The sequence below is a fragment of the Manis pentadactyla genome, chromosome 1 (assembly GCF_030020395.1).
Source record: "Manis pentadactyla isolate mManPen7 chromosome 1, mManPen7.hap1, whole genome shotgun sequence".
NCBI lineage: Eukaryota > Metazoa > Chordata > Mammalia > Pholidota > Manidae > Manis > Manis pentadactyla.
In genome coordinates, this window is record NC_080019.1 from 99750384 (window position 1) to 99777566 (window position 27183).

General features: G+C 36.8%; 1 pseudogene; it reads left to right on the plus strand.

Moving 5' to 3' along the window:
- The first annotated feature begins 444 nt into the window (after positions 1-444).
- On the plus strand, positions 445-26211 carry LOC118918992 (uncharacterized; annotated as a pseudogene).
- The last annotated feature ends 972 nt before the right edge of the window (positions 26212-27183 follow it).

Consider the following 27183-nt stretch of genomic DNA (forward strand, 5'->3'; position numbering starts at 1 on the left):
CTTACCTGAATCTTATATGAATCCTAGTGGTTATGAAAACTTGGTCATCTGTGAGTGTGATTTAGGCAAACTATGCTGCCTTTTTGTGCCTCAGTTTCCTCATGTATAAAATTGAAATAATGTTACCCACTGCATGTGGTGACTGTAATGATTGAATAAGTTAATCCACGTGAACCTCTTAGTACAGTGCCTAGCACATATGAAGTGCTACTCAATAATGCTAACTATACCATTATCACATTAGTAACAGTAGTAGTGGTCATCATAGCAACAATGTTACAAAATAATACCCTTATCCCTCAGGCAGAGTCCATACCATCATCTGAATATTAAAGATAAAGAACAGACCACAAGGGGTGCTAAGTGCCTCATCAGAGGTCACAGCAGTAGTTGTTCCTCAGACACCTAGGGAGTCACAGGTCTTGCAGTTTTGACGTGACTGACATGCACGTTAAGGCCATTGTAGATGGAGGAGAAGTTTGGGTTAGTGATATAACCTGGATGATGCCCAACTTTTTTCTTTTTTTCCTTAAACTAAAGGATCAGAAATTATCTTGTTTGGCTGAGCTATCTACCAAAATAGATGGAACAAAGAAAAATTCCATTTGGAATTTAAGATGGTACTAAGAAAACAAAGAAGATTTTGAGACTGCCACACTGGTTTTTACCACAAGATCCCAGCACACTCTCCTTCAGACATCACACTTTGGGTGGCGCCCAGAAGTAATAAGAGAATGTGAGAGAAGGAATCCAGACTTCAGGACCTACAAAGATATTTCACACAAAAAGACAAGCAGACTGGTCATGTATTGATCAGAATCTTTTCAGATTCTACCCTTACTTGAAACTACCCTTAGATGAAATTTCTTCAATTCATTCTGGAAAAAGAGAGAGAGAGAGAGAGAAATGGTGGGGATGTTAGTTGCCTATGTACTTGTGTTACCAAAGTTTTAAGTAACTTCTATTATTAATAAATCTCTAGCAGTAATCAAGATAATCACAGAAAGAGGTCTCCTAGTTTAAACCCAAAGATCATCTAATGTAAACCAAGATGGTAAGATTATTTTCAGTTACTTTTTTTTGTTTGTTTTCTGATTCATTTTATTATTTATTTATTATTATTATTGTTTTTTATTAAGGTATCATTTATATACAGTCTTATAAAGTTTCACATGAACAACATTGTGGTTATTACATTCACCCATACTATCAAGTTCCCACACACACACCCCACTGCAGTCACTGACCATCAGCACAGTAAGATGCTATAGAGTCACTATTTGTCTTCTCTGTGCTATACAGCCTTCCCTGTGACCCCCTACAGCATGTGTGCTAATCATAATGTCCCTTAATCCCTTCTCCTTCTCTCCCCACCTACCCTCCCCACCCTATTCCCTTTGGTAACCACTAGTCCCTTCTTGGAGTCTATGACTCTGCTGTTGTTTTCTTTCTTCAGTTTTGCTTCATTGTTGTACTCCACAAATGAGTGAAATCATTTGATTTCACTGAGCATAATATTCTCTAGCTCCACCCATGTTTTTACAAATGGTAGGATTTGTAGTCTTCTTATGGCTGAATAATATTCCATTGTGTATATGCACCATCTCTTCTTTATCCATTCGTCTACTGATGAACTTTCCATGTCTTAGCTATTGTAAATAGTGCTGCAATAAACATAGGGGTGTATATGTCTTTCTGAATCAGGGATCTTGTTTTCTTTGGGTAAATTCCTAGGAGTAGAATTCCTGGGTCAAATAGTATTTCTATTTTTAGTTTTTTGAGGAACCTTCATATTGCTTTCCACAAGGTTGAACCAGTTTACATTCCCACCAGCAGGGTAGGAGGGTTCCCCTTTCTCCATATCCTTGCCAGTATTTATTGTTCCTAGCCTTTTCTATGTCAGCCATCCTCACTGGTGTGAGGTGATATCTCATTGTGGTTTTAATTTGCATTCTCCTGATGATTAGCAATGTGGAGCAACTTTTCATGTGTGTGTTAGCCATCTGAATTTCTTCTTTGCAGAAGTGTCTATTCAGATCCTCCACCCATTTTTTAATCAGTTTATTTGCTTTTTAGGTGTTGAGGCATGAGAGTTCTTTATATATTTTGGATGTTAACCCCTTGGTGGATATGTCATTTAAAAATATATTCTCCCATACTCTAGGATGCCTTTTTGTTCTACTGATGGTGTCCTTGCTGTACAGAAGCTTTTTAGTTTGATATCGTCCCATTTGCTCATTTTTGCTTTTGTTTCCCTTGCCCGAGGAGATGTGTTCAGGAAAAAGTTGCTCGTGTTTATAGTCAAGAGATTTTTGCCTATGTTTTCTTCCAAGAGTTTTATGGTTTCATGACTTACATTCAGGTCTTTGATTCAAGTTTACTTTTGTATATGGAGTTAGACAATAATCCAGTTTCATTCTCTTGCATGTAGCTGTCCAATTTTGCAAACAACAGTTGTTGAAGAGGCTATTTCCCCATTGTATGTCCATGGATCCTTTACCATATATAATTTTGGTGATATATTTTGAGTTTATATCAGGACTTTCTATTCTGTGCCCTTGATCTATGGATCTATACTTGTGCCAGTACCAAATTGTTTTGAATACTGTGGCTTCATAGTAGAACTTAAAAACTACCAAGGAAAAAGGTAACCTTCCAAGGCAGACCCAGAAAAACACAGAAAATCTGAACAGACCAATTACCAGCCATCTGGTGTCAGCCTGAAGGAGGAGCATTCTGTGAATTACAGTGTGAGGAGCCTTGGCACTGCATTGTCAGCCAGGTGGATGGAGTGTGAAGCTCCTGGAAGTCAGCTAGGCTGACTGTACTGGGATGATTTTGTCCATCTATCCTTTCTGTTGAGCAGCAAGCTCTGTGTAATCCTTGCCCCATTAGCAGACCTCTCACTGTTTGGAAGTCTTCCAAAGTGTGCACCTTTCTTTTGTCCCAGAACAGCTGGTTGTGGGTACCTGTTCTTCACAAGTGGCTGGAATCTCAGTCTCTCCAAGCATTCCACTTGTCTTTGCTTTTCCACCCCTCTAATCTCCAGAGCACCATGTAATGGGGGTTCATGCTCCCAGAGCAGATCTCCAGGGGTGAGTGTTCAGCAATCCTGGGCTTCTACTCCCTCCCCTCTCCATTTCTCTTCCTCCTGCCAGTAAACTGGGGTGAGGGGAAGGCTTGGGTCTTGCCAGATTGTGGCTTCGTTACTTTACTCTTTTCCATGAGGTCTTCTCTTTCCCCAGACTTAGGCCATCTGTTGCAATCTTCTTTCTGGTCACTCTTTAAGGATTAGTTGTATTTGCTATATTTTCTTGTTATATGTGGTTTTGGAAGGAGGCTTCTGCCTTACTTCTCACACTGCCATCTTGTTTAATCTCATATTTTCAGTTACTTTTATACTTAGTTTCAACTTGAAACTGTTGTACTTAATCTCACAACACTGCACAAGCAAATAGAGTAAAAATCCAATCAAGTGCATCTTTCTTATCAGACCTTTTAAGCATGTAAATTCATTTTTCCCCTGCACCATATTTGGGGAGATTATATAAACAAAGAACATTTCTCATACTTTAGAGTACAAAACAAAAGAGAAGGAGACTCCCAGATTTTTCTATTAACTCAACCACTCACCATGTAAACATCACTAGAGTTTAGAACAGGACACCAGTCACTGAAGTTTCAGGCATGTTCATTATCTTTAGTTTCCTGATTTCATTTTGGCAGAAAATGGCTAGCATATTTTAATAAAGACAAATTAATGGAAAAAGTTGGTTAAACTTTCATCTTATGTTCATTCCCTGACATATTATTCCATTTTCCCTCTTTTTTTTTCTCCCTGATTTTTGACCAAAACTGAAGTTAAAGACAGCCGGATTTACCTGGCTCAGGAATAATAAATTTTGAACAATTTCATGTTCTCCTTCTAATGCTTGTTATTAATTGGTTTCAATGGCAAGACACTCTGTAGGAATTTCAAGACAATATCCAAACTATTAAAGAATTGCTTAAATGGAAAGATATGAGAGGCAAATATTTTCTTACTTTTTCACATAATTAAGACCAGATTCTTGGTTTGTTATTTAGTAGCAAATGGAGGAAAAATTTTCTCCATGATAGTAGGATGTAGTTGTTTTATTTCTTTTAATGATATAGTAGTGCTATTATTTTAGAATATGATGTGATGGTTATATTCTTCTACTATATGACTCTATTAATAAATGAAAAAATAAAAGATATTTCTGTATTCTACTTCAGGAAGGCAACTTCAATACAATAGATGTTTAGTTTATTGTAAGTAAAATTGCTACAGAGGCAAAATAACAATGCCATAAAATATAGAATGCTGTGTCTTAAGATTCTTGGAAGCTGAAATAATGATCTACCAAGAATAAGAGGCCAGAAATGGAGAGAGATGATTTCTAGTTTTACTTAACATGAAAAAAATGTTTAGATATTTTTTCATAATTGGTTAAAATAACATACACTACCAATTACAGAAAGATAAGCTTTTAACATCTCTGAGAAAAAAATGTATGAGTAACAATGAATAATAAACTAGAGAATTAGTATAGGAAAGCAGAAAAGACATTTTATATTTCAATGGTATAAATATGGAATACAGAGAGAACTGGACTGTTGTTAGTTGAAATTGTTGAGGAGTATTTCAAAATGAGTAAAAGTGCTTTAAAAACCTGACCTTTTAATTTGTTTCCCACCAATTTAGGGAAATATAGAGATCTGGGGGAAATTTAAGGCCTGGGTTAATGGGGTCCCCAGAGAATCTGGGGGTGCTCATTGTGCCAAATATGCCCCTGCAGGTCCACACTAAGAATGATATTACAATGAGGGCTGACCTCCTTATCTTGTAAGAGAGAGAGAGAGAGAGAGAGAGAGAGTATGTGTGTGTGTACCATTAGATTTGGTTTTCTAAGATATGCTCTATGTAGACAGCCTTATCTTTGCGGATAATTTCTCCTAAGTGACCATTAGCCATAAAAATATGCTTAGTACTATAATAAGATGTAAAAGTCCTCATGAGATCTGGGTTAATTCCTAAAGTGTCATTTATCTCTCCTATAAATGGAAAAGTTGGTGCTTATAATTTGTTGTTATCGCTGTTTTATGCAAAGGTATTTACAGTAAAAGTCTTTAAAAGAGACTACAAACACTTGGAGCATTTTCTTTCTCTTAATTCCTCAGTTCGAAGCACAAGCAGTCAGGAGATTTATCCACCTAATTTATCGTACTGCTCTGACCTGAGTGAGTCACACATTTAGTCGGCTCCATCAAGGAACAGAACTTTTCGTCTGTGTTCAGATTCTGGAATATCATCCCTGGTATATATGTTTAATGAGATATTTTACTAGTGATGATTTTATAAAATGTACTTTATCTTATATTTAACACATTTTAATAAGTGTATACACTTATTAAATCTACCCTTGGAGTTGGGGGAAATGAAAGTTTGATAACTCTCAGTCCCAACTCAAAGAAGAAACAGAAAGAAGCATGGTGGAGGCAGGAGGATAAAGAAGAAAGAGATGAGTAGAAAAGGTAATGACCCCACAATATAAAAAAATGGCATCCTTTCCTTTCCCCCACTGAGTTCAAATTCTGTATCTAGTCTAAGATTTATTGCCTTCTTTTTTCTGGTATGTCCTTTGTTCACAAGATAAAATTTTCTCCTTCCAAATTCACCACTTCCAAGACTTCTCTAACCCACCTAAGGGGAATCATGTGCTCTTACCTCCTTCCTTTCCTTCATTCATAGTAATTCCTCTTATCCCATGGGTCAAGATGAGTTATTCATATGCCTGCCTCAAAAATTATAGAAAATGAGGTTTTCAAGCACTAATATCATATTTGACTTTCTATTCCCAGTATCTAACAGAATGCCTGACACATAGCAATGGTACAATATATATTTTTGAATAAATGAATGAAATGAAAACCAAAAAATATTTTCAAAAGTATTTATTGAACCAATGGATTATCAATTGGTTCATCAGAATTAAAAAAAGGAAAAAGAACAGGGTAAGATACAAATTTTCATTATTCCTTTAAGAAGAAACAACAGTCACACATCTGTAACCCACTGATAACCTTATATAACTATAAACAAAGACATACAAGGGCTCATTTTCCTACAATATCTGATATCCCAAAATCAACTACATAACTCTTTTAAAAAAGCAAACCAGTTTTTGTACAAAACTAGATATCTGTTGAAAAATGAAAACTTTCTTCTCAAAGAAAGCTTTAGCTTAGAGTCTTTTTTCCCCAGGAAATGCTTCATGAACTAGCACAAAAAAGGCAGTGGGGTGTGGCAACTCCACAGAATTTAACTTATAAGAAACTTTTATTCCACACTAGAAGCAAGAAAAAAACCCAAAAGCACAAACTAGGTTGAGAAAGAAGCTTCCATAAACATGCCAACTGAACAACCAAGAATAGGCCAGGGACTACATTCCTTAATATCCAAACGTATTTGTGCTTCTTGGTTTTTTTTAAAGAATACATCTAAAAATGAATTCATTGAAAACATGTTAGCAAATTCGCAGATTATCTCAGAGCATTGCTGAAGCAATAACTTTCTAGTATTGCTGTTGATAAAGTAGAGAGTTTTTGTCACTAGTTCCATTTTTTAAGTGAAGATACTGAGATATTTACTGAAACAACCAAGGTAATTCAGTAAGTATTAAATTAAAAAGATCAAATATAAAGATAGAAGATAAAAGATCAAAGCTAAATGATTATTAAAAAGCCATCCTTTTTAATTCTGCTAGCCTCATGTGCTTCTTCAAGAATAAAATTTTCTGTGGTTTAAAAGTCAAGGGGAACAGTTTGTGACTATACACTCATAATATATATTAGCATATTATTGTAGGAGAATTCCTACAATAAAGAGAGATGCTTAACTTGGTTTAATCCAGAGCCTCATAATCTTATTTAATGATGGAAATGTTTTTTATGTTAGTATTAGTTACACTAATTTACAGTTCAAGCAAAACATAAGCTATGTGAAATGCTGCTCTGTGAGATGAATGCAGTTGTACTGAGTACTTTAATGACATTTCTTTAAACCAAAATTCTGGGTTTGTGTGAATATATGTCTAACACTGGCTAACAGAAGGATAAATCTATCTATAGTGTGTGTATTTACAATCATATTCTTTTCTGAGTAATATGCCTTTTTGTTTCTGTCAATCTTGAAACTGTCATGAACTATGTAAGATACTGGGAATTTTGATTGACTACAATCTTAATAGTAAACAATACAAAAGAGCTCCAAATGTGATCATAGCACATATTCTGGTCAGTAATACGCTGTCCAGAACAAGCAAGATGACCAGACCTCAAATATTTCATTCAATGCTACACATTTTAAGAACAATGTCGATAAACTGAAATTTTCCTAAGGAGAACCACATGTTCTTCCTGGATAGTTAATTACTTTAAATATCTGTGAGTAACAATTGTATGACTTGGGAAGAAGATAACAACTGCTTTCAAACACTGGAAATAGTCACATGGAGAAGGGCTCTTTTGTGTAGGCTCAAAAGACAGAACTTTTATAATTAAAGCAAGTTGGAAGGATTTTGTGGCCCATATAAAGAAAAGCTTTTAACAATTACAACTGCTCTAAAATCGATGCAATTCCTCATGAGATACTGAACAAATATTAAAGGATGATTTATAAAAGTGGTGTAAAGGGAATTCATGATTGGGTACATATATTTATTTCTGTTGTCATTTACTATCAAACATAAATCAGCTGCAGGTGTTAGACATGCAAAGTTAGATAAGAACACAAAATTTAGATTGGGCTAAGATGACTTCTCTGAGCACACCATTAGATATTTGGAGTTCAAGCTGGCTGAATGTTTGGAAGAGATTTGCATTCTTTTTATACATAAAAGTGTAAATATATTGCCAGCTGATATTCTCTTCTCTCTTATTTTAAAGATTCCATCAGATTCTTTTAAATACCTCACTTGGCACAATACAGAACAGCATGACATTCAAGGAAGTCAAATGAGTTGCCCAAGAGTAGGAGAAGGTAAAAGAACAAATGTGTGTTTTCTTTGTCTTTCATGTTCTGAATAGATTTTTTGTGGATTAAGATATTAGAAAAAAAATATTATTGGAGATAGGAAGTGTTTCTTTTTCAAGAGCATAAAATTAGTAATACAGTGAAGCCACCTTTAAAAGCATATTCACTTATCTGATTATATAAACAATGCATATTCAGTATTAAATATTGGAAAAATAGAAAGCTAAAGGAGAATTTATAATTCAGTCATAAGAAGTAGCCACTGTAACTTTTATTTCCGTTTACTCTTTTTTTGAAAAGCATATATACATATATATATATCTGTACAAAATTATATGAACAATTTTGCTTCTTGAGTTTTCTCACTTGATATTGTAAGCATTTTTTCCATGTTATTAACATTACCCAAAATGTTTTTTTAAAGGCTGCAAAATTTACATCATACGGATATTATTAAATTTACTTAATCAAAGATTTTTGTTAGCTATTTAGTTTATTTACTATATTTCATGAATAATACTGTTTATTTCAATGGATAACGTTAATCTGATTTAATTCTACATTGGGTTTTTGTCTTTTTATTGGCAAATAAAATACATATGTTTAATGTGTACGACTTATATAGAGATATACATATGAATTATATATATACTTACACAAAGATTGTGAAATAATGACCACAGATAAGATAGTTAATATATCCTTTAGCACAGCTAGTACTATTTTCCTTTACCCCTATGATTTCTTTTTTTTCCCTTTCCTTTTCCCCGCCCTTGTCCCTCCCTTCCCACCCGTCCTCCCCAGTCCCTTTCAATTTGGTAACTATTAGTCCATTCTTGGGTTCTGTGATTCTGCTGCTGTTTTGTTCCTTCAGTTTTCTTTTGTCCTTATACTCCACATATGAGTGAGATCATTTGGTACTTGTCTTTCTCCGCCTGGCTTATTGCAACGAGCATAATACCCTCTAGCTTCATCCATGTTGTTGCAAATGGTAGGATCTGTTTTTTCCTTATGGCTGAGTAATATTCCATTGTGTATATATACCACATCTTCTTTATCCATTCATCTACTGATGGACACTTAGGTTGCTTCCATATCTTGGCTATTGTAAATAGTATAGCAATAAACATAGGGGTGCATCTGTCTTTTTCAACCTGGAGTGCTGCATTCTTAGGGTAAATTCCTAGAAGTGGAATTCCTGGGTCAAATGGTAAGTCTATTTTCAGCATTTTGAGGAACCTCCATACTGCTTTCCACAGTGGTTGAACTAGTTTACAATCCCACCAGCAGTGTAGGAGGGTTCCCCTTTCTCCACAACCTCACCAACATTTGTTGTTGTTTGTCTTGTGGATGGTGGTGATCCTTACTGGTGTGAGGTGATATCTCATTGTGGTTTTAATTTACATTTCTCTGATGACAAGCGATGTGGAGCATCTTTTCATATGCCTGTTGGCCATCTGAATTTCTTCCTTAGAGAACTATCTTTTCAGCTCCTCTGCTTATTTTTTAATTGGATTATTTGCTTTTTGTTTGTTGAGGTGTGTGAGCTCTTTATATATTTTGGATGTCAGCCCTTTATCGCATCTGTCATTTATGAATATATTTTCTCATACTGTAGGATACCTTTTTGTTCTATTGATGGTGTCATTTGCTGTACAGAAGCTTTTTAGCTTGATATAGTTCCACTTGTTCATTTTTGCTTTTGTTTCCCTTGCCTGGGGAGATATGTTCATGAAGAAGTCACTCATGTTTCTGTCCATGAGATTTTTGCCTATGTTTTTTTCTAAGAGCTTTATGGTTTCATGACTTACATTCAGGTCTTTGATCCATTTTGAATTTATTTTGTGTATGGGGTTAGACAGTGATCCAGTTTCATTCTCATACATGTAGCTGTACAGTTTTGCCAGCACCATCTGTTGAAGAGACTGTCATTTCCCCATTGTATGTCCATGGCTACTTTATCGTATATTAATTGGCCATATATGTTTGGTTTAATGTTTGGAGTCTCTATTCTGTTCCATTGGTCTGTGGCTCTGTTCTTGTGCCAGTACCAAAGTGTCTTGATTACTGTGGCTTTGTAGTAGAGCTTGAAGTAGGGGAGTGAGATCCCCCCTACTTTATTCTTCTTTCTCAGGATTGCTTTGGCTATTCGGGGTCTTTGGTGGTTCCATATGAATTTTGAACTATTTGTTCCAGTTCATTGAAGAATGCTGTTGGTACTTTGATAGGGATTGCATCGAATCTGTATATTGCTTTGGGTAGGATGGCCATTTTGACGATATTAATTCTTCATAGCCAGGAGCATGGGATGAGTTTCCATTTGTAAGTGTCCTCTTTAATTTCTCTTAAGAGTGTCTTACACTTTTCAGGGTATAGGTCTTTCACTTCCTTGGTTAAGTTTATTCCTAGGTATTTTATTCTTTTTGATGCTATTGTGAATGGAATTGTTTTCCTGATTTCTCTTTCTATTAGTTCATTGTCGGTGTATAGGAAAGCCACAGATTTGTGTGTTAATTTTGTATCCTGCAAATTTGCTGAATTTTGGTATTAGTTCTAGTAGTTTTGCAGTGGAGTCCTTAGAGTTTTTTATGTACAATATCTTGTCATCTGCAAATAGTGACAGTTTGACTTCTTCTTTACCAATCTGGATTCCTTGTATTTCTTTGTTTTGTCTGATTGCCATGGCTAGGACCTCCAGTACTATGTTCAATAACAGTGGAGAGAGTGGGCATCCCTGTCTTGTTCCCGATCTCAGAGGAAAAGCTTTCAGCTTCTTGCTGTTCAGTATAATGTTGGCTGTGGGTTTATCATATATGGCCTTTATTATGTTGAGGTACTTGCCCTCTATTCCCATTTTGCTGAGAGTTTTCATCATGAATGGATGTTGAATTTTGTCAAATGCTTTTTCAGCATCTATGGAGATGATCATGTGGTTTTTGTCTTTCTTTTTGTTGATGTGGTGGATGATGTTGATGGATTTTCGAATGTTGTACCATCCTTGCATCCCTGGGATGAATCCCATTTGGTCATGGTGTATGATCCTTTTGATGTATTTTTAAATTCGGTTTGCTAATATTTTGTTGAGTATTTTTGCATCTACGTTCATCAGGTATATTGGTCTGTAGTTTTCTTTTTTGGTGGGATCTTTGCCTGGTTTTGGTATTAGGGCGATGTTGGTTTCATAGAATGAGTTTTGGAGTATTACCTCCTATTCTATTTTTTGGAAAACTTTAAGGAGAATGGGTATTACGTCTTCTCTGTATGTCTAATAAAATTCTGAGGTAAATCCATCTGGCCCGGGGGTTTTGTTCTTGGGTAGTTTTTTGATTACCACTTCAATTTCGTTGCTGGTAATTGGTCTGTTTAGATTTCTGTTTCTTTCTGGGTCAGGCTTGGAAGGTTGTATTTTTCTAGGAAGTTGTCCATTTCTCCTAGGTTCTCCAGCTTCTTAGCATATAGGTTTTCATAGTTTTCTCTAATAATTCTTTGTATTTCTGTGGGGTCCATCATGATTTTGCCTTTCTCCTTTCTGATTCTGTTGATGTGTGTTGACTCTCTTTTACTCTAGATAAGTCTGGCTAGAGGCTTATCTACTTTGTTTACTTTCTCGAAGAACCAGCTCTTGGTTTCATTGATTTTTTTCTATTGTTTTCTTCTTCTCTGATCTTTATTATGTCCCTCCGTCTACTGACCTTAGGCCTCATTTGTTCTTCTTTTTCCAATTTCGATAATTATGACATTAGACTATTCATTTGGAATTTTCCTTCCTTCTTTAAATATGCCTGGATTGCTGTATACTTTCCTCTTAAGACTGCTTTTGATGCGTCCCACAGAAGTTGGGGTTTAGTGTTGTTTTTGTCGTTTGTTTCCATATATTGCTGGATCTCCATTTTAATTTGGTCGTTGATCCATTGATTATTTCAGAGCATGTTGTTAAGCCTCCATGGGTTTGTGGGCCTTTTTGCTTTCTTTGTACAATTTATTTCTAGTTTTATACCTTTGTGGTCTGAAAAGTTGGTTGGTAGGATTTCAATCTTTTGGAATTTACTGAGGCTCTTTTTGTGGCCTAGTATGTGATCTATTCTGGAGAATGTTCCATGTGCACTTGAGAAGAATGTGTATCCTGTTGCTTTTGGATGTAGAGTTCTATAGATGCCTATTAGGTCCATCTGTTCTAGTGTGTTGTTCAGTGCCTCTGCGTCCTTACTTATTTTCTGTCTGGTGGATCTGTCCTTTGGAGTGAGTGTTGTGTTAAAGTCTCCCAAAATGAATGCATTGCATTCTGTTTCCTCCTTTAATTCTGTTAGTATTTGTTTCACATATATTGGTGCTCCTGTATTGGGTGCATATATGTTCATAATGGTTATATCCTCTTGTTGGACTGAGCCCTTTATCATTATGTAATGTCCTTCTTTATCTCTTGTTAATTTCTTTGTTTTGAAGTCTATTTTGTCTGATACTAGTATTGCAACACCTGCTTTTTTCTCCCTATTGTTTGCATGATATATCTTTTTCCATCCCTTGACTTTTAATCTGTGCATGTCTTTGGGTTTGAGGTGAGTCTCTTGTAAGCAGCATGTAGATGTGTCTTGCTTTTTTATCCACCCTATTATTCTGTGTCTTTTGATTGGTGCATTCAGTCCATTTACATTTAGGGTGATTATTGAAAGATATGTACTTATTGCCATTGCAGGCTTTAGATTCGTGGTTACCAAAGTTTCAAGGTTAGCTTCTTTACTACCTTACTGTCTAACTTAACTCACTTATTGAGCTATTATAAACGCAGCCTAATGATTATTTCTCTCCCTTTTTATTCCTCCTCCTCCATTCTTCATATGTTGGGTGTTTTGTTCTGTGCTCTTTTTAGCAGTGCTCCCATCTAGAGCAGTCCCTCTAAAATATCCTGTAGAGGTGGTTTGTGGGAGGCTAATTCCCTCAACTTTTGCTTTTCTGGGAATTGTTTAATCCCTCCTTCATATTTAAATGATAATCATGCTGGATACAGTATCCTTGGTTCAAGGCCCTTCTGTTTCATTGCATTAAATATATCATGCCATTCTCTTCTGGTCTGTAGGGTTTCTGTCGAGAAATCTGATGATAGCCTGATGGGTTTTCCTTTGTAGGTGACCTTTTTTCTCTCTCTGGCTGCCTTTAATACCTTGTCCTTGTCCTTGATCTTTGCCATTTTAATTATTATGTGTCTTGGTGCTGTCCTCTTTGGGTCCCATCTCTCGGGAGTTCTGTGTGCCTCCGTAGTCTGAGTAGCTATTTCCTCCCCCAGTTTAGGGAAGTTCTCAGCAATTATTTCTTCAAAGACACTTTCTATCCCTTTTTATCTCTCTTCTTCTTCTGGTACCCCTATAATGCGGATATTGTTCTGTTTGGATTGGTCACACAGTTCTCTTAATATTGTTTCATTCCTGGAGATCCTTTTATCTCTCTCTGCATCAGCTTCTATGCGTTCCTGTTCTCTGGTTTCTGTTCCATCAATGGCCTCTTGTATCTTATCCATTCTGCTTATAAATCCTTCCAGAGTTTGTTTCACTTCTGTAATCTCCCTCCAGACGTCTGTAATCTCCCTCCGGACTTCATCCCTTAGCTCTTGCATATTTCTCTGCAGCTCAGTCAGCAGGTTTATGATTTTTATTTTGAATTCTTTTTCATGGAGACTGGTTAGGTCTGTCTCCTTCTCAGGTGTTGTCTCTGTGATTTTTGTCTGTCTCAGATTTTGCCTTTTCATGGTGATAGAGATAGTTTGTGGAGCTGGGGCGAGTGACGGCTGGGAGAACGTCCCTTCTTGTTGGTTTGTGGCCTTCCTTTCCTGGGAGAACAGCGACCTCTAGTGGATTGTGCTGGGCAGCTGCGCACAGACTGGGCCTCTGATTCTGGCCCGCCGCTATGTAGTTTAGCTCTGCAGTTGCTGTGGATGCGGCCTGCCTCGGACAGCTGCTCTGATATGGCGGAGCCATGTCGGCAGGGAAATGGCCGGGAGGCTGTTTATCTCTGTGAGGGGCCTCCTAGCCGCCCTGCTGCACAGGGAGTTAGGGTGCCCAGAGTTCCCTGGGATTCCCAGCTCCTTGGCTAAGTGTCCTGGGATGCTCCTGTCTACCTATGGGGTCCCTGTCCCTTTAAGACTTTCAAAAAGCACTCACTTTTCTTTGTTCTTGGGGCGCTGGCTGCAGGGACCTGCTCACAGGTCTTACTGTCCTATTTCCCTAGTTTCCAGCACCCCAGCATGCAGTGTGTCTGCGCTCTAGTGTGGATGGCTAGGGCTGGGTGTTTAGCAGTCCTGGGCTCCCTCTCCCTCCCCGCTCCGACTCCTCTCCTCCCGCCGGGAGCTGGGGTGAGGGGCGCTCGGGTCTCACCGGGCCGGGGCTTGTATCTTACCCCCTTCGCAAGGCGCTGGGTTCTCACAGGTGTGGATGTAGCCTGGCCATTGTTCTGTGTCTTCTGGTCTCTCTTTTAGGGAGAGTTGTATTTGTTGTATTTTCAAAAATATATGTGGTTTTGGGAGGAGATTTCCACTGCTCTACTCACACCGCCATCTTGGCTCTCTCTACACTGGTTTTTAAAACACCAAAAGGAAATCTAAGTAGTCTCATATAATATTTTTACTAAGCATTTTAAATTTGGTAGAATAACCAATGTTTTGCTTACTATTTTTTCCACCGTATCAGATTTTACAAGTGTACTAGTGTGACAGTATGAAGTTATCTGCGGCCCCTGATATATATAATGTTTTAATTTCTATAAGTAGCTTCCAATAGACTACAAATTATGTAAGAATAGGGACTGTGCATTTCTCATGTGTCTTTTATCTCCCATAAGCTGATAAAATAACATTAAACATAATTCCTGCTTCGGTGAGTCTTTATTCTTTATAAAACACCAAATACCTTGACTATGTTCCATTTGTATTCTCAGACTTATGGATATATTGTATATTGTACAATTGTAGTATAGATTTAGAAGAAGTTGCTTTAGAAACATTCATCTGTCCATATCTCTCACTCAGCTGCATTGTTTTAACCACAAAATCCCTTTTTTTATTTCATTCAAATTCAGATGATGAAGATAAATTAAAATAGCATTTTCTGAAACTGAGTTATATATATATTCTTATGTTTTAACTCTGTTGGCTCTATTTGCAGCTAAACACTGGCTCCTTTTTAAAAATACTAGTATATACTACTACTAGAGGCAAATTTTAGTTGTCCTTTGGGGACCTTACAGAGAATGATTTTCAAAGAGCTACAAGTTACATGGTATTAGGAAGGAAGAAGACGAGAGGATTGAAGGCTGTGTGTACGTGTCATGTGTGTCAGGAGTTAATCAGCAAAAGGAAAAGAGGGCTACATCAGGGCTAAAGTGAGCAGAGTTCAGTTGGTTCTTAAACTTTAGTGTGTGGACAAATTACCTGGTGATGCATGGAAAATGCAGATCCCAGGCCCTGCTCCCAAAGAATCTGATGTACTGTTTTCATTTGTAAAATTTATCACTGGAAATGCAGTGGCAGATGATCTGAGAGCCATACGATGAGAAACACTGGTTTAGGTGGTTTGGTGGGGAGAGAAGGAAGGAAGGCATTTGAGTAGAAAGCCAAAAGATTGATAAAGTAAGGGTGCTAGCATTTATGTGTGTGTGTGAGGGGTTGGTTGATAGGTGTGCCATACAAAACAATTGCAAAAAGAAATTGTAATCTGAGCACAGGTGGAGAGCTGAGGTTTAGAGAAGATTGCTATGGGGAAGTTGGGGTTCCTATGGCCAGGATCCTCACTGAACTTACACCACCTGATGATGTAACTGGCCTGTTGCTAGGCTACCACTTCCATACCTTTAGGCAATAAGCTATTATTGCACTATATAGAGAGCTCGGCCCAGTGCTCTAGGGGGAGGCCAAGATGCTAGTGCTCGACCTCCCACTGGGAGAACAAGCCAGGTAATAAACTCTTTCACCCCAAAGAACGTTTTGCTGTTGTCTTGCCAATGGGTTTCAGCCCCGGGCAAGTTCACTGTGGATTTGGTGTGACCAAAGAAATTGACAGCAAAATGTTCTTTGGGGTGAAAGGGTTATACCCAACTTTATTCTCACAGTGGCAGGTCAGTCACTAGAATCCCATTCACTCAGAGCAAGTCTGTGTGCAGCAAGTCGGTCTCTGCCTCTGGGCCTCTCTACCTACACAGCTGTCCTCTGGCCCTCTGTCCTCAGCACTGCCACCGCTCCAGCCTCTGCTCTCCTGCAGCCTTGCAGTCGTGCCACTGTGTCATGCCCAGAGCACTAGGCGGAGCTCTTTATGTAGAGTCAACAGCCATGTATTGCCCACAGGTGTGCAGTGAGCTAGTCAACCAGGGCCCCGTGAGAATCCTGGCCACAGGAACTCTTATTTTATCCACAGCTGTCAATTTCTTTGGTCACATTGAATTCATAGCCAACTTGCCCAGGACTGAAACCCATTGGCAAGACAATTGCCAAATGGAAGAAATTGGAGGTCAATGACAGGAAAATAAAATGTAGAAGTAAACTAAACATGAGCATGTGTAAAGGGAGTCCAGTGGCTTCCCTCCTTCCCTGATTTAAGCAGGCAGGTCATGTGCTGAGGTCATCACCCAACAAAATGAAGCCCACACAATGACCACAATGGCCATTGGTGCAGAGGATAGCATTGCTCTGTGGAGATGAGGCACATTTTCCTTCCATAGATCATTAACACCGCCTACTCTCTTGGAAATGATTAGCTGTAAAAGGAATGGAGCATGATCAGGGGATGGAAAACATTGGAAAATCCCATCACCTCAAACTGTGAAGAAAACAGATGTTCCTTGTTCATTGCCCTTAATTTCACTTAAGTTTTTGTGTGTGAGAGGGAGAACAAGTCTTTTTCAAAAGCATTCTGTGAAGAATTATCCTCTTAGGTTAGATCCTGAAACAACAAAACCACTTCAGCTGATCTCAGCTGCCCTAATTATACGTCCAAGAGGAGTTCCTAAGAGAAGAAAGATTATCTGGTGTGTGATAAACAGCAACTTCCAAGGCTTTGATTGCCCAATTAAGACTGGCTTAACTCCTTCCAGTTAAATAAAGCAAAAGAGCAAACTGCTGGTGGAATTCTTTAAAGCAATGGATGCTTTCTGTTGGAAAAATCCCCCAGTAAGTTAATTCAGTCACTGCTGCTACGAGTTACAAACCCAGATGAGCGACAAAGAGCATGCTCAGAGCTGGTAGTGAAAGCCAACATCCCTGGGCTGTCAGATATTCCAGACTTTAGCTCTCAGCTGCTAAGATATATCTTCAATTACCAAGCAAGTCTGGGTTAAAAAAAAAAAATTCCATTTAATGCAACTCACAGTGGAAGTGACCTTTGGCCTCCAACTTCAAAGAAATCTTTGAAAGCTGCTTTAGAAAGAAATAATTGAAAGACCAGAGGATCGATAAAACTCAAACAAACAATACAGGGCAGAGTTTAATAACTCTAGAGTATGTATTGCACAAAGAAAGCTACCAAGTGTGAGGGGGATATTAAAGACAATAGAGCCCAAGGTCTCTCTAGTCAATTAGACGATTGTTCCAGTTTTTCCAGTTCTATGACTTTTAACTCCAGTCATCCTAATCTATGAAGAACATAATTTGCTAATATGAGAATATTTTATTTGTAAATTGTTTGATATTATAATTGAGGTGATTTCCTGAGTGGCAACAATACAGTTTATTATGAGAAAAATGCCTCAAAAGGCTAGTTACACCTTGGCTTCCACCTGTACCTGATGAAAGAACTGAAGTTTGGCTCAAAATAATGAAATATTGGACTCTTTTATTGCCTTCTATAAATCCTTCACAAGTGGACTCTTTATCTCTCATCATACTCCAGGCAAACCTCCCACAAAAGCGAAGTTTGTTCCTGATGCCCTTAGTACCCTTTTTCTGTGTTCTTTTCCCCTTAGAAATGAGGGGAATCATGTATTCCAAAAAATGGAAGTGGGGGACGAGCAGGGGAAGTGTGTACAAATGGTATCAGGTATGACTCAGAAAAATACGATGTGTTGGAGTTGGGAGAGAATTGAAATCATTTAGCTTAGGACTGCTGTCAGAGGCCCTGTTGAATCCTAACAGGGTGAAGTTTGCCTGGCCTAGAACAATAGCGTGTAGGTATCTATGGCAATAAGAAAGCATATGTTGGTCTAGGATAGTGTTATTCTATTAGAAAAGTAATAGAAATCAGTATTTTTATAGAGCATTTTGAACTTCAAACAAACATAATTTTTCATCAAGTTCAGCTTATGTTAGGGCCCTTGAGTCTAGTCTTCCTATGCATCTTTTCCAGATGTAGAAACTGAAGCTCAGAAAATTAAAATTAGTCATCTGGAGATATACAATTACCTCACACCTAACTCCAGACTAAAACCAAGGTATTCTTTCCCTAACCCTGGAAGTTTTGTGCAAACCTGATTAGGAGGATGATAGGGTTGGAAAATAGTGGGAAATGAGTTTGTAAATGAAAATTGGGATATGGTTGTGGAAAACCTTCCTTGACAAACTAGGATTTTCCATTTTTATTTGGTGGGTGATAAGACATTTCTGAAATATTTTGAACATGTGAGTCCTATGGTAAACTTGTGTTTTAGTAAGGCTGAATAGCAGTCCATATAATTTATATTGAAAGAGAGAAGACTGTAAACAAAGAGATCCAAAAGAAATTAGTTACAGTTCAGGCAAGGAAGATATGAGGGTCTGGATGTTAAAAAGGAAGGGACAGATTATCAAGTGGAATCTGATAGGACTGGCTAGCTGAATTGAGTGACAAAAGGGAAAGTCGAGGTGACTTCACATTCCCAAAGAGAAAATCATGAAGATTGAAGTCACTGTACTGGTGATTTTTCTCACTTGCTTGGGCTAGACATAATTTGTAGGGTTGAAAGTTAACTCATTTTGCTACTGTTCACATTATTTGGGCATAATAGAAGGCAGGTCACATTTTCCTCAATCTTAATACCAAGTGGAAGTTAAAACAACAGGAAGAGCTGTAGAAGAGTTGCTCTTCAGACAGGAAGGAGGAGTGTGCCTTGCCTCCACGGAAAAGAGTCCTTGAAAAAAACAAATGGGAAACATGGCTACAAGAAAATTGGGAGGACTGCATGGTGAGCTTTAAAATCAGAAAAAAAGCCTATTTTTCTCATTGGTTAAATTACAGCATTTTTAAAGGATAACTGCCAGCATAAAGATAAAAACTTTGGGCATCTCTTCAGAGCTTCCTCTACAACTAGCGATGTTTGACCTCCATCTTTCTATTCACCTCTTCTTTTTCATGGAGTGCTACTTATTTTCTAAAATTTATTTTAATCTGATATTGTTGAACTTTGGAATAGTTTAAAATATTTAAAATAAAATTGTTTCTTTTGATAATAAACATGCCATAATCCTTTCCAAAGAGTCATGATGCAATCTGGAATCCCTTAAATAATGCATTAAGCCAAAAGTTTTGGTCAGCTGGGGCAGCCAGTCTGGTCTGAGCAGAGCTAGCCTAGAGCAAATCAGACTTTTCACCAGTGAAGGATGTGAGCTGTCTGTCCGTGCCATTGGCAATGACCCACCCGGGGCACAGCCAGCACCAGACCAGCCCAGGCAGTCAGTCGACCTGAGCACTACAAAGCTCTGGGGCTGTGATCACCCAAGCTTCCAATTTGGCTGGATCAAGTCATGTTTGGGCAGAGGACTGAAGATTTAACTGGGGAAGAGAAGTGTTGGTAGCAGTAAAAGAGTAAATAAACTTCACAACAGAGTGGGATGCCAAGGTTTTTGTTTTTCAAAGTGATCAAGTTGTACATGAAGATTTCAGGAAGTCTTCCAGAAATGAAACTGAGTTTAAAACCTTCTTGTTGGGGTCTCTTGAAGCCTCTTTTGCTTCACAGATTGATCTTGCGTGTCATAGAATTATAGAATTAGGGGGTGAGACGGAGTTTCAGAGAGGGTCTGGTGTAAACTCCTTTCATTCAAAAAGGAAAGGGGAGTCCAGAAAGAGCAATGATTTGCCCAAGGTTACACAAGTTTTAAGTGAAAGATATGAAAATAGAATATTGTTTTCCTGCACAGTGCTTTCTTTTCTTTTTAAATTAATTTAAAACTATTCATATGTAATGGATGAATTCTAATCTTAAAAATTTAAACAGTACACCTATGTATTTAAAAATGTTAAATAATAACACTTAAACCTTTGCCCTCCACTCTCAGGACTCTCTTTAGAGAAAATCAGTTCAGGGTATACATGCATTCATTCTTTATAGCTGCCACTTAAACCATGGATACAACTGTAAAGGCCAGTGGAGAATTGCTAATAAATTATCATAGCAAATTAACTGGCCTTGAGATAACTATACAAGAATGGCCAAATAAACTCTAACCTACCATAGAAAACTTAATTAGGAAATAGTGGTCAAGAAAAGCCTCTCTGAGGAGGTGATATTTAATATAGAAATAATAGATATAATCTTTTTATCATTTCTTTAGCTTTGTTTCAAAATTAAGACCTTTTGGAAAACATAATTAAAGTATCAAATTTTATAAACTTTAATGTCTAAAAATATCAATACCTTAATGATCTTTTTAAAGAAAGAGATATCTCTATTTCTTTAAAAATAGCAAATTATTTTCCTTCAAATTTTTAAAAACAGATTGTCACTTTAATACTTTTTATTGACAGAAATTGATGGCAAAATTATGAAAATAAAAAAATTGAGTTGCCTTTTAAAATTGAGTTTACAAGAGCAATGCTATCACTGAGAGTGGTTTCAATTTTATTTACATCAATATAAATATAAATGTTAAATATAAAAATAAAATATCCCACATCTTTAAAGTATGCCAAGTCATTTTTAGGTATGCATCATTAATTACTTTAAAACAAAATAATAGTTTTCATTTTTTGAATGATGGTATCTTACCCTGAAATTTGTATAAATACAATTTCTGTGTATTTCCAAGGAGAGTAGAGATAACTAATCATTTAAATCAGTAATTCCCAAAGAGAGTTTTATCCTTCCCTCTCCACCACTACAGAATTTCAGATTCTGTCTGAGGACCCTGCTCTCTCCCTCCGCCTCACTACAACCTTGTACATAATTCTAATCAGTATCTTCACTCTCCTTCCTGTCAAAATCTCTGCAACATGGTTGTGGGTGTTTGGATGTGTGGGTATTTCAGAGGACCAAAAAAAACCAGGCAAAATGCACTGGTTTAAATTATATATACAACATATTTTTAATTAATAACTATTTTTAAATGCTGACAAATAACTTGCATTTTTTTTTTTTTTTTTGCTTTTCCCTTCAGAATCTGGACATTTCACTTCAGGATTTGGGGAACCCTTATCGATTTGCAAATTTTAACAGGATTCTTAGAAGACTAATTCAAGTCAAAACCCTCTGGTTACTGGATAATTCACTGTTGGATTTAAGTGCCATATGATTGCCAAGGTACCTGCTCCTTAACATGCCCAGTTACTAAGTTAAAGGCAAATCTTTGCTATTTGAATACATATGACTATTGTCTGTACATATTGCAGCTTGTCTCATGTGATCAAGTCTTAAAGGTGATAGTGCTAAATGATGCCTGGGCATGACAAAAAGGGAAATTTACATATCAAAATATCACACTTCAGAGGGAAAAATCTACTTCAAACTAATATTGTTATCAATTTTTAGGGGAGTCATTTGTAATAGAATCATATTGGCAGAAAAAGCTTGCTGTGTTCCTTGTGTTATAAATTATAAATGCAATTACTTTATAGATATATTATCATTGTAAGATGGCAATTTTTAGTCATATTTATTGAGCACCTATGGGGAAAGATTCTATAGGTAGCTGAGAAGTCTTGGCTCCAGGGTCATATTCTAATGGAGGAATGAAAGTTGCCAATCTGAATAGTGACAGAAACAAACTTAAAGTCTTAAAAATTATATGGACTCCTTGGGAGTCTTCCAAGGCTCCCAAACTACTGATGTTAAAGATACTCTGCCTCTCTGCTCAGGTTGCTTGAGAACTTTCAGCTTCGGTAGCAATCAGAAAAGCAGAGAGAGGAGAGAATCAGGTGGTGAAGGAAATAGAGTAGCTACTAAAAGGAAGGGTAAATCCTAGAGCAGGTTAAGCTCCATCTGTGAGCTTTGGCTGGGACAGAACTGCAAACAGAAACCACTGCAGCTGCCCAGGGGAGTTATGCAGATGGAGGAAGTAAAGAATATTCAGTGTGTCTGGCTATCTGGCCATTTTCAAAGCCCCTCCAAAATCTTAGATTTGCAAAGCATTTAATTTTACTGACATTAAAAAATAAATAAATTGGAAACACCCAAATAATTTTTTTCAAAAGAAACATCATTACCATAAATAAACAATCAGTAGCTCTTTATAGTGATTTACTCAGTTGTGGTTTGTTTTGGTATTTGCTTGGTTGTGTGTATTTGTGTGTGTTGTGTATGGCCAGACTCTCCTAGGGATACAATAGTGATGCATTAATTATATTTTTCTAATACACAATTGAATAAACACACAACAAAAATAAAGTTTTAGTAGTCACACAGCATGCTTTTTGAAACACTGAACTTGGAGAATCTGAACTTGACTTTATCCAGATCAATAGACTTCCAAATCTTTACTAGTCTATATAAAAGAGAGATTGAGAGAGAGAGAGAAACCAGAATCACCAAAGACAACCTAGTTTTAGTGTTCACCAGATGTATTCTTTTGACATTTCTTTTTTTAGAAATAGGATATATAATAACAAAATTATATACTTTCAATTCCAACCTTACAACTGCTAAAACAATGTATCAAGGGAGGAAAAAGAATGATGCATAAATATTCATAGCCTCCTTCCCTTCTGCCCCAAAGGAAAAACCACAGTTGATTTGCTACTCTTCTCCCCTAACATTATTCTACTGAACGGGATCAGTGATGGAGTAAATCTGAGAGGCTGAAAGGGTGGCAGGATATACACTGAAAATGAGAGAATGATTAGTAGGCCAGAAAATAACAGATTTCCAAGGAGAACTGAGAGGGGGCAGAGGAACAGGAACAGCTTGGGCTGGTTTTCAGTTAGAAGTTGCCATAGTATTAAAGAGCTCCTAAAGGTTATGTGTAACCTGGAAAAGAGTAGAAACTAAAAGTTATCAAAGATATTAGGACTGTGTGAAATATCCATATGGAGAGGGAATGAAAGGAAACAAGGTAAATGAAAATAACAGATGTGAAAAAATTCTAATGAAATCTGGGTGAGTTCACACTGCATTTGTTTTTCTAATGCTGCTATATGGCAATCCTATCTCTCTTTAGCACCATCTTTTCCATTAGCAATAATTATTTACCAAGTGTCTTTGCGGGGTTCAAGGCCCATAAATAAGTTTACTGTGTTTCTCTCAGGGTCTTAAGATCCAACTTATACATAAAGGAGCTTTTTCCTTAATGCAAGGTGTTAGTGATAGATTTTGAATTATTTTCTCCATTTGTACAGTCTTACACAATCAGGGTTTTAAGGCAAAAATACTGAGAGGCATTAAATATATTCAACCTAAATGCCTAACATATTTCTTCTTCTAAGGATTCCTTTTAGTTTTATATAAAAATAACTTTTTTCTGATTTAAAATGCTATTTTCTCAATACAGAATGTAAGTATGGAAAAATAGAAGGAAAATTAACCATAATCTCACTACTTAGAGGCAATACTCTTCATATATTATTATATTTCTTTGTGTTGAACTCTTATGCTGCTGAGATTATATGCAGCCATTCACTCTTTCATTCAGGATGTTTTGGGAGTCTACTACGGACCAAATACTATGCCAAGTACCAAGTGTATACATTGGAAAAGAAAACAGATTATTGTGCTCAGCAAGCTTATGGTCTTATATATCCTGCTTATTTTCTGTTAATTTTTAATGTAAATGTTTCTCTTTTCCTACACATCACATTTGTAGAAAATATCACTTTTGAGAGGTTATGCTAGGTTGTGCTAGTCCTTTGCAAGATTTGGTAGTTAAACATCCTCTTCGGGAGACAAATCACAAGATATTTGTATTTTGTATCCAGCTGCAGAGTTTTAAATTTGAACAGAAACCATCTCACATCTTCCAAACAATTGCCAAAGATACCTCAAGGCATTTGTCCTTGGCTGAAAACCACACTGAGATGCTCACTGGGCTCTCCAGCTTACAGTGTACTCCACCAGAATCACTTATGCTCAAGAGGAACCCTTGTGAATTCCACCAAAACTACTGGAAACATTAAGGCCCCTAGTACCTTTGGTCACTTTCTGTACTTCATTGAATATTATACTTTTAACAGTTGTTCCCCTTTTGTTTAAATTCACTCAGCAAATAATTATTATACCTACTATGTGCTGATCATTTCATGCTTCTAATCTCATCCAAAGAACTTTGAACTCATCTTTGTCTTTTTTTAGTCTTTAATACACCCTTCTCTCAATTAATTTATGATTGCTGTACAAATTTTAGGCACCTCTTGTAATGTGACTTTACATATACAAAGATGTTTCATTTTAGACTTTCAAATCCTTGCATTTTCTTTTAATGTTTAATAGATATTATGAAATTTTTAAAAATTCTAAGTATAGATTACTTACCAAAATCCATGTGACAATTATAAAAATTGTTCATTCTCTGGTTTTATTTTCATTTCTTTGGGCCATAAGAGCACCACTAGGTGAATATGAAATAATTGATTCAATCCACTCCAGTGGTTGAAAGAGCTTGAAAACCTGCCAAGAATAAACCATTTTTATTCCTTTGTCATTATTGGGAATATTCCTAATGATAATAATGGAATCTAAGCAACCTCAGAATGTTCACCAAGTAATATGCCTACCTATTTATTTTCAGCTAATTGTCAGCACCATTATTAGTGTACTTATGGGAATTCCAAGGGGAAAAACAAGCAACTGAGTTCTAGTACCTGTGTTTGCCCCCATATGACTGCAGGTCATCTCATGTCTGTTTGGATTTGTCACACAAAGGGTTAAGATCATCTCTAGGTTCCATTCTTGTTCTATGATTATAGTCCTTCGTCTACATCCAATTTCAAAAAAAAGACGTAATTCTTCCTACCTTCCTTACCCACACAGCCATTTTTCCATGATAGCAACTTTATTCCAGAGGCCTGGAAAATATTAGACTATTCATCTCTTGATGTACAATGAAAAATTGTCAAAATAAAAATTCTAATTTCTGTTGCTACTACATAAATCTCATTTTTGCAGTTGTCTCTCCTATGACTACTCTGAAAGCAAAGTTCATGTTCTGTGATCATAAATTCTCAAGCTGCTTTTACATAAGTAAAAACTAACAGCACAATTGCTTTAATATTGAGCCAATATTTAACCAAATAATGTCTTTAAGTTTGAAATTTTGTTCCCTAGAATCAGCAGAGATTTAACTGGACATTTCATCATCATTGATTAAAAAAGTACATTTCTAGTCATAAAGATAATTTATTGATATTATATTTTCAGTTTTGTTAATTTATATGTGGGATTTTATAAAACATTTCGGTCCCAACTCAATCACCTGCCTCCCTTCAAAGACTGCCTTCAACAATAGTGTTAAGATTAATTGTCTGAAATCTGATAGTCCCTGAGGTCTCACTATAAATCTGTCTTCAGAATTCATGATGTGTTAGAGTCTTGTGGGAAGAAGGGTTATACTGAGGCCCTTCTATTTTTCTAGTATTAACTCTATTGGACTGAGTCCAAGTAGATACACACTGGCATTCAAGCAATAAAAAGGCAGGTTGTATTGATTTAGGTAGTACAGGGTTAGTTTAAACAGAAAGGTGTGGTCATTTTAAAATATAATGAAAGGATTTAAGTATCAACTCTTGCTGAGGAACTAAGCTGAAGTCCCAAATTCATCCAAATTTGGGTTCAGTTACCCAGCCAAAACACCACATTTTAAAGATTATAACGGCATTCATTTTGTCACTGGGTATCTTTGTGTTAAGTATTTGGGCCAGACATTCAATGCCTTTTTTGTCATGATCAGAATTATTATAAGCTTCTCTTGATCAACGTTCCCTAGAAGTGTGACTGTCTTTCCCTTCCTCCTTTGTTTCAGATCCTCCAATAAGAAGACAGCACAGTTGAAAAGAGAAAGGACTTAATGATAGAGCTAAACAGTGTAAGTCCCAGTAGGTAGAGGGCAGTCCCACTTCCTGGGAGTCAAACACCCACAGGCAAATTCTTCCACCATTCTTCAGAAGTCAATGTGATCTTAGTTCACCATAGTTTGACTTTTTAAAAGGAAGTAGTAACTAGGAGTTACTAAGTAGTTCAGCTAAGTCTGAACATTGGAGCCAGAAGACTTAGATTTTAATCTTTGCTCTGTCACCTACAGGCTTTATGATCTTGGATAAATTACTTAAAATGCGGGATAAAAACCAACTTGACAGAGTTGTTGTGAGGATTAAGTGATGTACAGAAAGCATTTATCTCTGAGAAAATCATGCAGCCACTGGGAGTAGTACAGGAGGTTACCATCATTGTTTTGACTTTGCAGGCCTGCTGAGAGGTTTCAGTATCTTTTATCCTGGGTAAATCCCAGTGCCATACATTTCCTCTGACCTGAGTCCCCAGAATTCCAAGATCTAGAAAAGCTGTCTGCTTGAAACAAAATATAGCAGCTTCTTTATAACACTGGTAGGTATATGACAACTGTTTAATTGGATTGATGTGAAGGGCCCCTCACTGAACCTGGAAGTGACTATCCAAATTTGAAATGTAAGCTTCAAAAATGCTGTCAAAAGAAAATAACTCAGCACAATATTATTTCCTGACCTCTCTCTTACACCTCTCAGCAAGAATTTTTCCTTAACTATCACTAACATGGGCTTGCTTTATTTTTTCTTTTTTTAAAAATCTTTTAACTTAATAGTGTGCACATATATCATAATCTCTTTCTTTCTCTCATGGTTAGTTGGCTAAATCCACTCATTGCTTTTTTTTTTCCTCTATAGGACATTGTAAAAACTGGAATGAAATTCTCTTATAAAAACAGACTGTATGCAGTCCCACTTCTCTGATCAATACTTAAAATCTCTGAACTATCTGGTAACTTGCTGGGACAGGGCAAGCTA